Genomic DNA, 10,000 nt, shown 5'->3' on the forward strand with positions numbered 1-10,000 from the left:
GCCACCCCCAGCTCCCCACACCCCCCGGCTCCCGTTAGCGGTTTGCGCGGAGCCCCCCCTTCCCGCCGTTGCCTCTTGCCGCTACCCCCGCCCCCCCCCCCCGCTGCCGGTTTGCGCGGAGCCCCCCCGCCTGCCGTTGCCTCTTGCCGCGGCCACCACCGCCCCCCCCACACCCCCCGGCCCCCGTTACCGGTTTGCGCGGAGCCCCCCCTCCCGACGTTGCCTCTTGCCGCTGCTGCCACCCCCAGCTCCCCACACCCCCCGGCTCCCGTTACCGCTTTGCACGGAGCCCCCCCGCCCGCCGTTATCTCTTGCCGCTGCCGCGACCCATCTCCCCCCCCCCCCGCCGCCGCTAACTGCCCCCCGAAGCCGCTAGCAGCTGGGCACCCCCCGCCAAAGCCGCCGCGGCTTCCCCTTCCCACATTGTCCCCTGGAGGGGGGATCGCGACGCGGGCTGCCGCTTCCCTCCCGGGCTGCCCGGCTGCTCTCTAACCCCTGCGACCGAGGCGGCGCTGTTAGGGCGGCCGTGCCGGTGCCCCTTGCCGCAGCTAGCCTCTCGCCGCTGCCCCTCCCGTCCGTCGTCCCCCGTCCCCAAAAACTTGCTGCTCTCCACGCTGGAGCCTGCACGGGGGAGGTTGCGCTCCGCTCCTCCGGCCCTAAAGCCGCCCTCGCCCGCCCCCCGGCTTGCCGCTTGGCTGGGCTGCCCGCCCGCCCGCTAATCCCCCCAACGCCCCCACCCCAAAAACACCCCAGCCCTACCGCATGCCGCTCCCCCTCTCCCCGCTCTCGCTGACCGCTGCCACCCCCCCCCCACCCCTCCCCCCCGAAACAAACCCCCCAGCCCTACCGCATGCCGCTCCCCCTCTCTCCCTAGCCTGCCCCCCCCGCCGTCGCTTGCTGCTGCCGCCGCCGCCGCCGCCGCCGCCGCCGCCGCCGGGACCCGCCTCGGTCTGGTGGCGCGCGCTCGGAGATCCCCGGCTACCCGTCCGTCCGTCCCTCCCTCCCGCCCCGCCCCGGGGGAGGGCCCGGGGCAGCGCGGGCAGGCGGGGAGCAAAAAAAGGCGCGGGCGCCAAAAAACGTCGGGGTCCCGGGGTGGCGGAGGGGGGCGGCGGCGGGGGCGGCGGCGGGTACACGGCGCCGGGTCCAGGGCGCCGGGTCCAGCCCGTCCCGGGGCGGGGACAGGTGGTGTCGTCCGTCCCCGCCCCCGTAACCTGCTCTGAAGCATCCGCTTCCCGCCGCGGTTCGCCCTCCACCCCCCCGCCGCACACGCAGCTGCCGCTTCCCGCCGCCTCTGCCCCCCGCCCCGGGATCAACCACCCGCCGGGTCCAGCCGGTCCCGGTCCCGGGAACCTGCTCCCGGGGCCAGCCGGAGCCACGCCCCCTCCTCTGACGCTTCCAGCTGCCGCCTCCCCTCCCACCCCCCAAACTCACACTGGCCCTCGCCGGCCCGCCCACCCGCCTACCTGCTTGCCCGCCGCCGCTGGGTGGCGTGCCGGACACTCTCGCACACAGGTACACAGACAGGGACACAGGGACACAGGCACTCGGGCACACAGGGACACAGGGACACAGGGACACAAGGACACAGGGACACAGGCACTCAGGCACTCAGGCACTCAGGGACACAGGGACACAGGGACACAGGCACTCAGGCACTCAGGGACACAGGGACACAGGGACACAGGGACACAGGCACTCAGGCACACAGGGACACAGGTGGCGGGCCGGAGGCCTCTCTCCACTGTGTGGCAGGGGTCCAAGAGCCACCCCAGCCCAACCCAGAGGGTCTTTTGCACCTCTCTAGAGGCCACCCAGAGACCCCAGGCCGCAGCAGAAGCCTCCCCCGCATGCTCTGCAGGCTTCCGACCCACCCCAGGCCGCACCAGAAGCCTCCCCCGCAAGCTCTGCAGGCTTCCGACCCACCCCAGGCCGCAGCAGAAGCCTCTCCCGCACGCTCTGCAGGCTTCTCAGCCACCCCAGGCCGCAGCAGAAGCCTCCCCCGCACGCTCTGCAGGCTTCTCAGCCACCCCAGGCCGCACCAGAAGCCTCTCCCGCACGCTCTGCAGGCTTCTCAGCCACCCCAGGCCGCACCAGAAGCCTCCCCCGCACGCTCTGCAGGCTTCTCAGCCACCCCAGGCCGCACCAGAAGCCTCCCCCGCACGCTCTGCAGGCTTCTCAGCCACCCCAGGCCGCAGCAGAAGCCTCCCCCGCACGCTCTGCAGGCTTCTCAGCCACCCCAGGCCGCACCAGAAGCCTCCCCCGCACGCTCTGCAGGCTTCTCAGCCACCCCAGGCCGCACCAGAAGCCTCTCCCGCACGCTCTGCAGGCTTCTCAGCCACCCCAGGCCGCACCAGAAGCCTCTCCCGCACGCTCTTCAGGCTTCTCAGCCACCCCAGGCCGCAGCAGAAGCCTCCCCCGCACGCTCTGCAGGCTTCTCAGCCACCCCAGGCCGCACCAGAAGCCTCCCCCGCACGCTCTGCAGGCTTCCCACCCACCCCAGGCCGCAGCAGAAGCCTCTCCCGCACGCCCTGCAGGCTTCTCAGCCACCCCAGGCCGCAGCAGAAGCCTCTCCCGCACGCTCTGCAGGCTTCTCAGCCACCCCAGGCCGCAGCAGAAGCCTCTCCCGCACGCTCTGCAGGCTTCTCAGCCACCCCAGGCCGCAGCAGAAGCCTCTCCCGCACGCTCTGCAGGCTTCTCAGCCACCCCAGGCCGCAGCAGAAGCCTCTCCCGCACGCTCTGCAGGCTTCTCAGCCACCCCAGGCCGCAGCAGAAGCCTCTCCCGCACGCTCTGCAGGCTTCTCAGCCACCCCAGGCCGCAGCAGAAGCCTCTCCCGCACGCTCTGCAGGCTTCTCAGCCACCCCAGGCCCCAACAGAAGCCTCTCCCGCACGCTCTGCAGGCTTCCGACCCACCCCAGGCCGCAGCAGAAGCCTCTCCCGCACGCTCTGCAGGCTTCCGTCCCACCCCAGGCCGCACCAGAAGCCTCCCCCGCACGCTCTGCAGGCTTCTCAGCCACCCCAGGCCGCACCAGAAGCCTCCCCCGCACGCTCTGCAGGCTTCTCAGCCACCCCAGGCCGCAGCAGAAGCCTCCCCCGCACGCTCTGCAGGCTTCTCAGCCACCCCAGGCCGCAGCAGAAGCCTCCCCCGCACGCTCTGCAGGCTTCTCAGCCACCCCAGGCCCCAACAGAAGCCTCTCCCGCACGCTCTGCAGGCTTCCGACCCACCCCAGGCCGCACCAGAAGCCTCCCCCGCACGCTCTGTAGGCTTCTGACCCACCCCAGGCCCCAACAGAAGCCTCCCCCGCACGCTCTGCAGGCTTCTCAGCCACCCCAGGCCGCAGCAGAAGCCTCTCCCGCACGCTCTGCAGGCTTCTCAGCCACCCCAGGCCGCACCAGAAGCCTCTCCCGCACGCTCTGCAGGCTTCTCAGCCACCCCAGGCCGCACCAGAAGCCTCTCCCGCACGCTCTGCAGGCTTCCGACCCACCCCAGGCCGCACCAGAAGCCTCCCCCGCACGCTCTGCAGGCTTCTCCGCCACCACAGGCCGCACCAGAGGATCTTTTGCACCTCTCTGGACGCCACCCAGAGACTCCAGGCCGCACCAGAGGCCCCCCCCCCCCAACCATTTACAGGCTGCAGTGCCAGCCTAGGCCCCGCTGGCAGCCTCCCTTGTCTGCTTTGGAAGGCCTCCCATCCACTCCAGACCTGCCTGGAGGCCTCCCTCGACTGCTCCCGGGGCCCTCGAAGCCACCCTAGGCCTTTCTGGAGGACCTGCTCGACCGCTCGGGCGGCTTCTGACGCACCCTCGGCCATCCGGCGCCCAGCAGCTCCCAGGGCCAGGCACCGGCCTCCCCCTCCGGCCGCCCCTGGGGCCGGGGGTGGCTCGGACTCGGCGCCCCCAACGTGTCGTCCCGTCCCCCCCCCGCCCCGCACCGCCGAACATTCGCTGCAGCCGAGGGCTTGCCGCTCGACGCCTACCCCACCCGCCCAGCCCCCCGCTGCGGCCCGGCGCTGCCCCGGCCGCTGCGCCCCGCCTCTCATCGCTCCCCCCACCCGGCAACCGGCCGCCGGGCACGGCAAGTCCCAGGGCAGGGAACAGGTGCTGCCGGGACCCCGTGCTGGCTGCCGGCTTCCCGGGGCTGCCCCGGGCACGGACAGGTCGCCCCCCCGCCCCGGCGAATGTTCACCGAACCGGCTGCCGGCTGCCTTCGAGCACCCCCCGCCCCCCGCCACTATCGTCCCCCCCGCCCCCCCTCCGCCTCCGCTGCCGCTTCTCCCCGCACCGCCTCCACTGCCTCCCCCCGCCGCCGGCGAACGAGTCGCCGGATCCGTAGGGTGCCGGGAGCCCGAACGGCGAGCGGCTCCGGCTGCTGCCGGGACCGCGGGGATTCGAGCCGGTCCGGCCGCGGCCGGGACCCCGTGCCGGAAGCCGGCATCCCGGGACGGCCCCGGGACGGCCCCGGTCGCCGGCCGGGTGACGTTCAGCGAAGCGGCTGCCGCCAGTCTTTGGGCCTCCCCCGTGCCGGGGCCGCGGGGCTTCGAGCCGGTCCGGCCGCGGCCGGGATCCGGGGCCGGACGATGGCTTCCCGGGCCGGTCCCGGTCGCCTCCCGGGTGACGTTCACCGAAGCGGCTGCCGGCTGTCTTCGAGCCCCTCCCCCCCTCCGCCTCCGCGGCCGCTTCTGCCCGCACCCCCTCCACTGCCTCCCCCCGCCGCCCGCGAACGAGTCGCCGGATCTGTAGGGTGCCGGGAGCCCGAACGGCGAGCGGCTCCGGCTGCTGCCGGGACCGCGGGGATTCGAGACGGTCCGGCCGCGGCCGGGACCCCGTGCCGGAAGCCGGCATCCCCGGACAGCCCCGGGACGGCCCCGGTCGCCGGCCGGGTGACGTTCAGCGAAGCGGCTGCCGGCTGTCTTCGAGCCCCCCCCCCCTCCGCCTCCGCTGCCGCTTCTGCCCGCACCGCCTCCACTGCCTCCCCCCGCCGCCGGCGAACGAGTCGGCGGATCCGTAGGGTGCCGGGAGCCCGAACGGCGAGCGGCTCCGGCTGCTGCCGGGACCGCGGGGATTCGAGCCGGTCCGGCCGCGGCCGGGACCCCGTGCCGGAAGCCGGCATCCCGGGACGGCCCCGGGACGGCCCCGGTCGCCGGCCGGGTGACGTTCAGCGAAGCGGCTGCCGCCAGTCTTTGGGCCTCCCCCGTGCCGGGGCCGCGGGGCTTCGAGCCGGTCCGGCCGCGGCCGGGATCCCGGGCCGGACGATGGCTTCCCGGGCCGGTCCCGGTCGCCTCCCGGGTGACGTTCACCGAAGCGGCTGACGGCTGTCTTCGAGCCCCTCCCCCCCTCCGCCTCCGCGGCCGCTTCTGCCCGCACCCCCTCCACTGCCTCCCCCCGCCGCCCGCGAACGAGTCGCCGGATCTGTAGGGTGCCGGGAGCCCGAACGGCGAGCGGCTCCGGCTGCTGCCGGGACCGCGGGGATTCGAGCCGCTCCGGCCGCGGCCGGGACCCCGTGCCGGAAGCCGGCATCCCCGGACAGCCCCGGGACGGCCCCGGTCGCCGGCCGGGTGACGTTCACCGAAGCGGCTGCCGGCTGTCTTCGAGCCCCCCCCCCCCCTCCGCCTCCGCTGCCGCTTCTGCCCGCACCCCCTCCACTGCCTCCCCCCGCCGCCGGCGAACGAGTCGCCGGATCCGTAGGGTGCCGGGAGCCCGAACGGCGAGCGGCTCCGGCTGCTGCCGGGACCGCGGGGCTTCGAGCCGCTCCGGCCGCGGCCGGGACCCCGTGCCGGAAGCCGGCATCCCGGGACGGCCCCGGGACGGCCCCGGTCGCCGGCCGGGTGACGTTCAGCGAAGCGGCTGCCGCCAGTCTTTGGGCCTCCCCCGTGCCGGGGCCGCGGGGCTTCGAGCCGGTCCGGCCGCGGCCGGGATCCCGGGCCGGACGATGGCTTCCCGGGCCGGTCGCCGGTCGCCTCCCGGGTGACGTTCACCGAAGCGGTTGACGGCTGTCTCCGAGCCCCCCCCCCCCCCTCCGCCTCCGCTGCCGCTTCTGCCCGCACCTCCTTCACTGCCTCCCCCCGCCTCCCGCGAACGAGTCGCCGGATCCGTAGGGTGCCGGGAGCCCGAACGGCGAGCGGCTCCGGCTGCTGCCGGGACCGCGGGGATTCGAGCCGGTCCGGCCGCGGCCGGGACCCCGTGGCGGAAGCCGGCATCCCGGGACGGCCCCGGGACGGCCCCGATCGCCTCCTGGGTGACGTTCACCGAAGCGGCTGCCGGCTGTCTTCGAGCCCCCCCCCCCCTCCGCCTCCGCTGCCGCTTCTCCCCGCACCCCCTCCACTGCCTCCCCCCGCCGCCGGCGAACGAGTCGGCGGATCCACACCGTCCCGAGAGCCCGAGGCGGCGGCACCCAGTGCGGGTCCGGCCGAGGCCGGGACCCCGTGCCTGTCGCAGGCTTCCCGGGACGGCCCCGGAACGGCCGCGGTCGCCGGCCGGGTGACGTTCTCCGAAGCGGCTGCCGGCTGTCTTCGAGCCCCCCCCCCCCCCTCCGCCTCCGCTGCCGCTTCTGCCCGCACCTCCTTCACTGCCTCCCCCCGCCGCCGGCGAACGAGTCGCCGGATCCGTAGGGTGCCGGGAGCCCGAACGGCGAGCGGCTCCGGCTGCTGCCGGGACCGCGGGGATTCGAGCCGCTCCGGCCGCGGCCGGGACCCCGTGCCGGAAGCCGGCATCCCGGGACGGCCCCGGGACGGCCCCGATCGCCTCCTGGGTGACGTTCAGCGAAGCGGCTGCCGGCTGTCTTCGAGCCCCCCCCCCCCCTCCGCCTCCGCTGCCGCTTCTCCCCGCACCCCCTCCACTGCCTCCCCCCGCCGCCGGCGAACGAGTCGGCGGATCCATACCGTCCCGAGAGCCCGAGGCGGCGGCACCCAGTGCGGGTCCGGCCGAGGCCGGGACCCCGTGCCTGTCGCAGGCTTCCCGGGACGGCCCCGGAACGGCCGCGGTCGCCGGCCGGGTGACGTTCTCCGAAGCGGCTGCCGGCTGTCTTCGAGCCCCCCCCCCCCCCCTCCGCCTCCGCTGCCGCTTCTGCCCGCACCTCCTTCACTGCCTCCCCCCGCCGCCGGCGAACGAGTCGCCGGATCCGTAGGGTGCCGGGAGCCCGAACGGCGAGCGGCTCCGGCTGCTGCCGGGACCGCGGGGATTCGAGCCGCTCCGGCCGCGGCCAGGACCCCGTGCCGGATGCCGGCATCCCGGGACGGCCCCGGGACGGCCCCGGTCGCCGGCCGGGTGACGTTCAGCGAAGCGGCTGCCGCCAGTCTTTGGGCCTCCCCCGTGCCGGGGCCGCGGGGCTTCGAGCCGGTCCGGCCGCGGCTGGGACCCCGTGCCTGTCGCAGGCTTCCCGGGACGGCCCCGGAACGGCCGCGGTCGCCGGCCGGGTGACGTTCACCGAGGCGACTGCCGGCTGTCTTCGAGCCCCCCCCCCCCCTGCCGGAGCCGCGGGGATACGAGCCGGTCCGGCCGCGGCCGGGACCCCGTGCCGGAAGCCGGCATCCCGGGACGGCCCCGGGACGGCCCCGATCGCCTCCTGGGTGACGTTCACCGAAGCGGCTGCCGGCTGTCTTCGAGCCCCCCCCCCCTCCGCCTCCGCTGCCGCTTCTCCCCGCACCCCCTCCACTGCCTCCCCCCGCCGCCCGCGAACGAGTCGCCGGATCTGTAGGGGGCCGGGAGCCCGAGGCGGCGAGCGGCTCCGGCTGCTGCCGGGACCGCGAGGCTTCGAGCCGGTCCGGCCGCGGCCGGGATCTCGTGCCGAACGTCGTCTTCCCGGGACGGTCCCGGGAGGGCCCCAGTCTCCTCCCGGGTGACGTTCACCGAAGCGGCTGCCGGCTGTCTTCGAGCCCCCACCCCTGCCGTGGCCGCGGGGATTCGCCCCGGTCCGGCAGCTGACGGTTCCCTGTGTCGGACGCCGGCTTCCCGGGACTGCCCCGGGACAGCCCCGGTCGCCTCCCGGGTGACGTTCACCGAAGCTGCTGCCGCCTGTCTTTGTCCCCCCCCCCCGTGCTCTCCCTCAGGCGGGAGGTAGACGTGCTCTCCCTCGGCGAGTAGACGTGCTCTCCCTCGGCGAGTAGACGTGCTCTCCCTCGGCGAGTAGACGTGCTCTCCCTCGGCGAGTAGACGTGCTCTCCCTGGGCGAGTAGACGTGCTCTCCCTGGGCGAGTAGACGTGCTCTCCCTGGGCGAGTAGACGTGCTCTCCCTGGGCGAGTAGACGTGCTCTCCCTGGGCGAGTAGACGTGCTCTCCCTGGGCGAGTAGACGTGCTCTCCCTCGGCGAGTAGACGTGCTCTCCCTGGGCGAGTAGACGTGCTCTCCCTCGGCGAGTAGACGTGCTCTCCCTGGGCGAGTAGACGTGCTCTCCCTGGGCGAGTAGACGTGCTCTCCCTGGGCGAGTAGACGTGCTCTCCCTGGGCGAGTAGACGTGCTCTCCCTGGGCGAGTAGACGTGCTCTCCCTCGGCGAGTAGACGTGCTCTCCCTCGGCGAGTAGACGTGCTCTCCCTGGGCGAGTAGACGTGCTCTCCCTCGGCGAGTAGACGTGCTCTCCGCGGAGATCGCGCTTGTCGCCAAGGGGTCGCTGTTGCGCTCTGCCTCCGCCTACGTCATCGTACAAGCCGGCGTGATTTCTGCGACCTGCCGCTGGGCGGAGGTCGGCTGGTTGTGCGCTCGCGGAGCTGACGGCCCTCCAGTTCCGTATGTGAGGGAACAAGCGACGCCGAGCACTCCCAGGGCAGCGCTGCCGAGCGGCTGCTCCAAGCCACCCGCCAGGCGGCTGGGCAGGGGTCCGTCTGGCTTCTCGGTGGCTTTCGCCCGGGTCAGAGAGGGGACCCGCGGGGCCGAACAAAGGCGCGGCGGTTTGGAGCGGCCGCTGGCGCACCCTCAGCGGTGTTGGATGGGTTTCGCTCGTCCGTGAGCCGGAGCCCAGCCCGGGCTCGGCAACGAAAGCGGGGAAAAGAAAAAAAGTTGACGAGTGGCTGGCGCCGGCCACTGCCAAAGTGTGGAACCCCCGAAGCGAAGTTTGCCCGGTGGGGCACGGGGGCAGAGAAAGCCGGGGAGACGTGGTGCCGGCGTCGGTCCCACCAAGAATGGAAAGCAAGCCCGTCCAGGTACGGCGAGAGAGAGCCCGGTAAGGGGCAGAGAGAGTTCCCAGCACTGGACCCTCTTCACGGGGGTTCCCCCCCATGGCCAAAGCCGCAGCCCGCGGGGGCACGGCATCTAAGGGAAAAGCCAGCGGCGGTGACTGGCCACTCGTATGCTATGGAGCCCGGCATGGGGGGAGGAGGGCAAGCCGGTGCCCCAGCACGGCTTCCTCCTGGCTCCAGAGGGGCGCCCCGTGATGGAGATGTAACTCGGTGCAGCTTGAGGGAAAATGCAAGCCCACATTTCGGGGAGGCAGAGGTGCCCTGTGAGCCGGTGCGGCCCGGTGCAGCTTGCCCCCCCCCCCCCCATCTCTGGAGGGCGCCCCGTTTGCTCCTCCGGCGTGTTGCCCGCACGCCGAGCCCCGTGCCTGCTGGCTGCTCCCGAGGGCGGTGGCGGGTGCGCGTGGCTGTGTCTGTCCCAGAAGAGCGAGGCCGTGGGGCCTCCGCTGGCTTCCTTTCCTTCTGTCCTTGTTGATCGATGAGGCCTTTCGGGTCGCGTCGGAAAGGGCCCCCGGCCGGCAGGGCAAGGGCGGTCTTCCTTTCCACTTCGCTTCCCGTCGCGTGTGAGGTGTCGTCCTCGTTCCCCCAGCCCCGAGCGGCTCGAGCGGGGGGGAGCCGTGGCGTTAGCGGCCCGGCGCGTGCCTTGCCGCATCCTCCCCTTTCCACCTCCCCCCCGGCGCTGGGGCAGGGTTCGGGGACCGGTCGACCGCAACCGGCTTTGTGACTGCTGCGTGGCCCCGTGAGTTTTCAGGTGTCCTAAAACGCGTGAGGCGCCGGTGTCGTCCTCGGTTCCGGGTACCCGCGGGTGCCGGCCGCGAGCAGCTGCGTGTGGCGGGG

The sequence above is a fragment of the Melanerpes formicivorus genome, unplaced genomic scaffold (assembly GCF_026170545.1).
Source record: "Melanerpes formicivorus ecotype bairdi unplaced genomic scaffold, bMelFor1.0.p_v2 SCAF_242, whole genome shotgun sequence".
Taxonomy (NCBI): domain Eukaryota; kingdom Metazoa; phylum Chordata; class Aves; order Piciformes; family Picidae; genus Melanerpes; species Melanerpes formicivorus.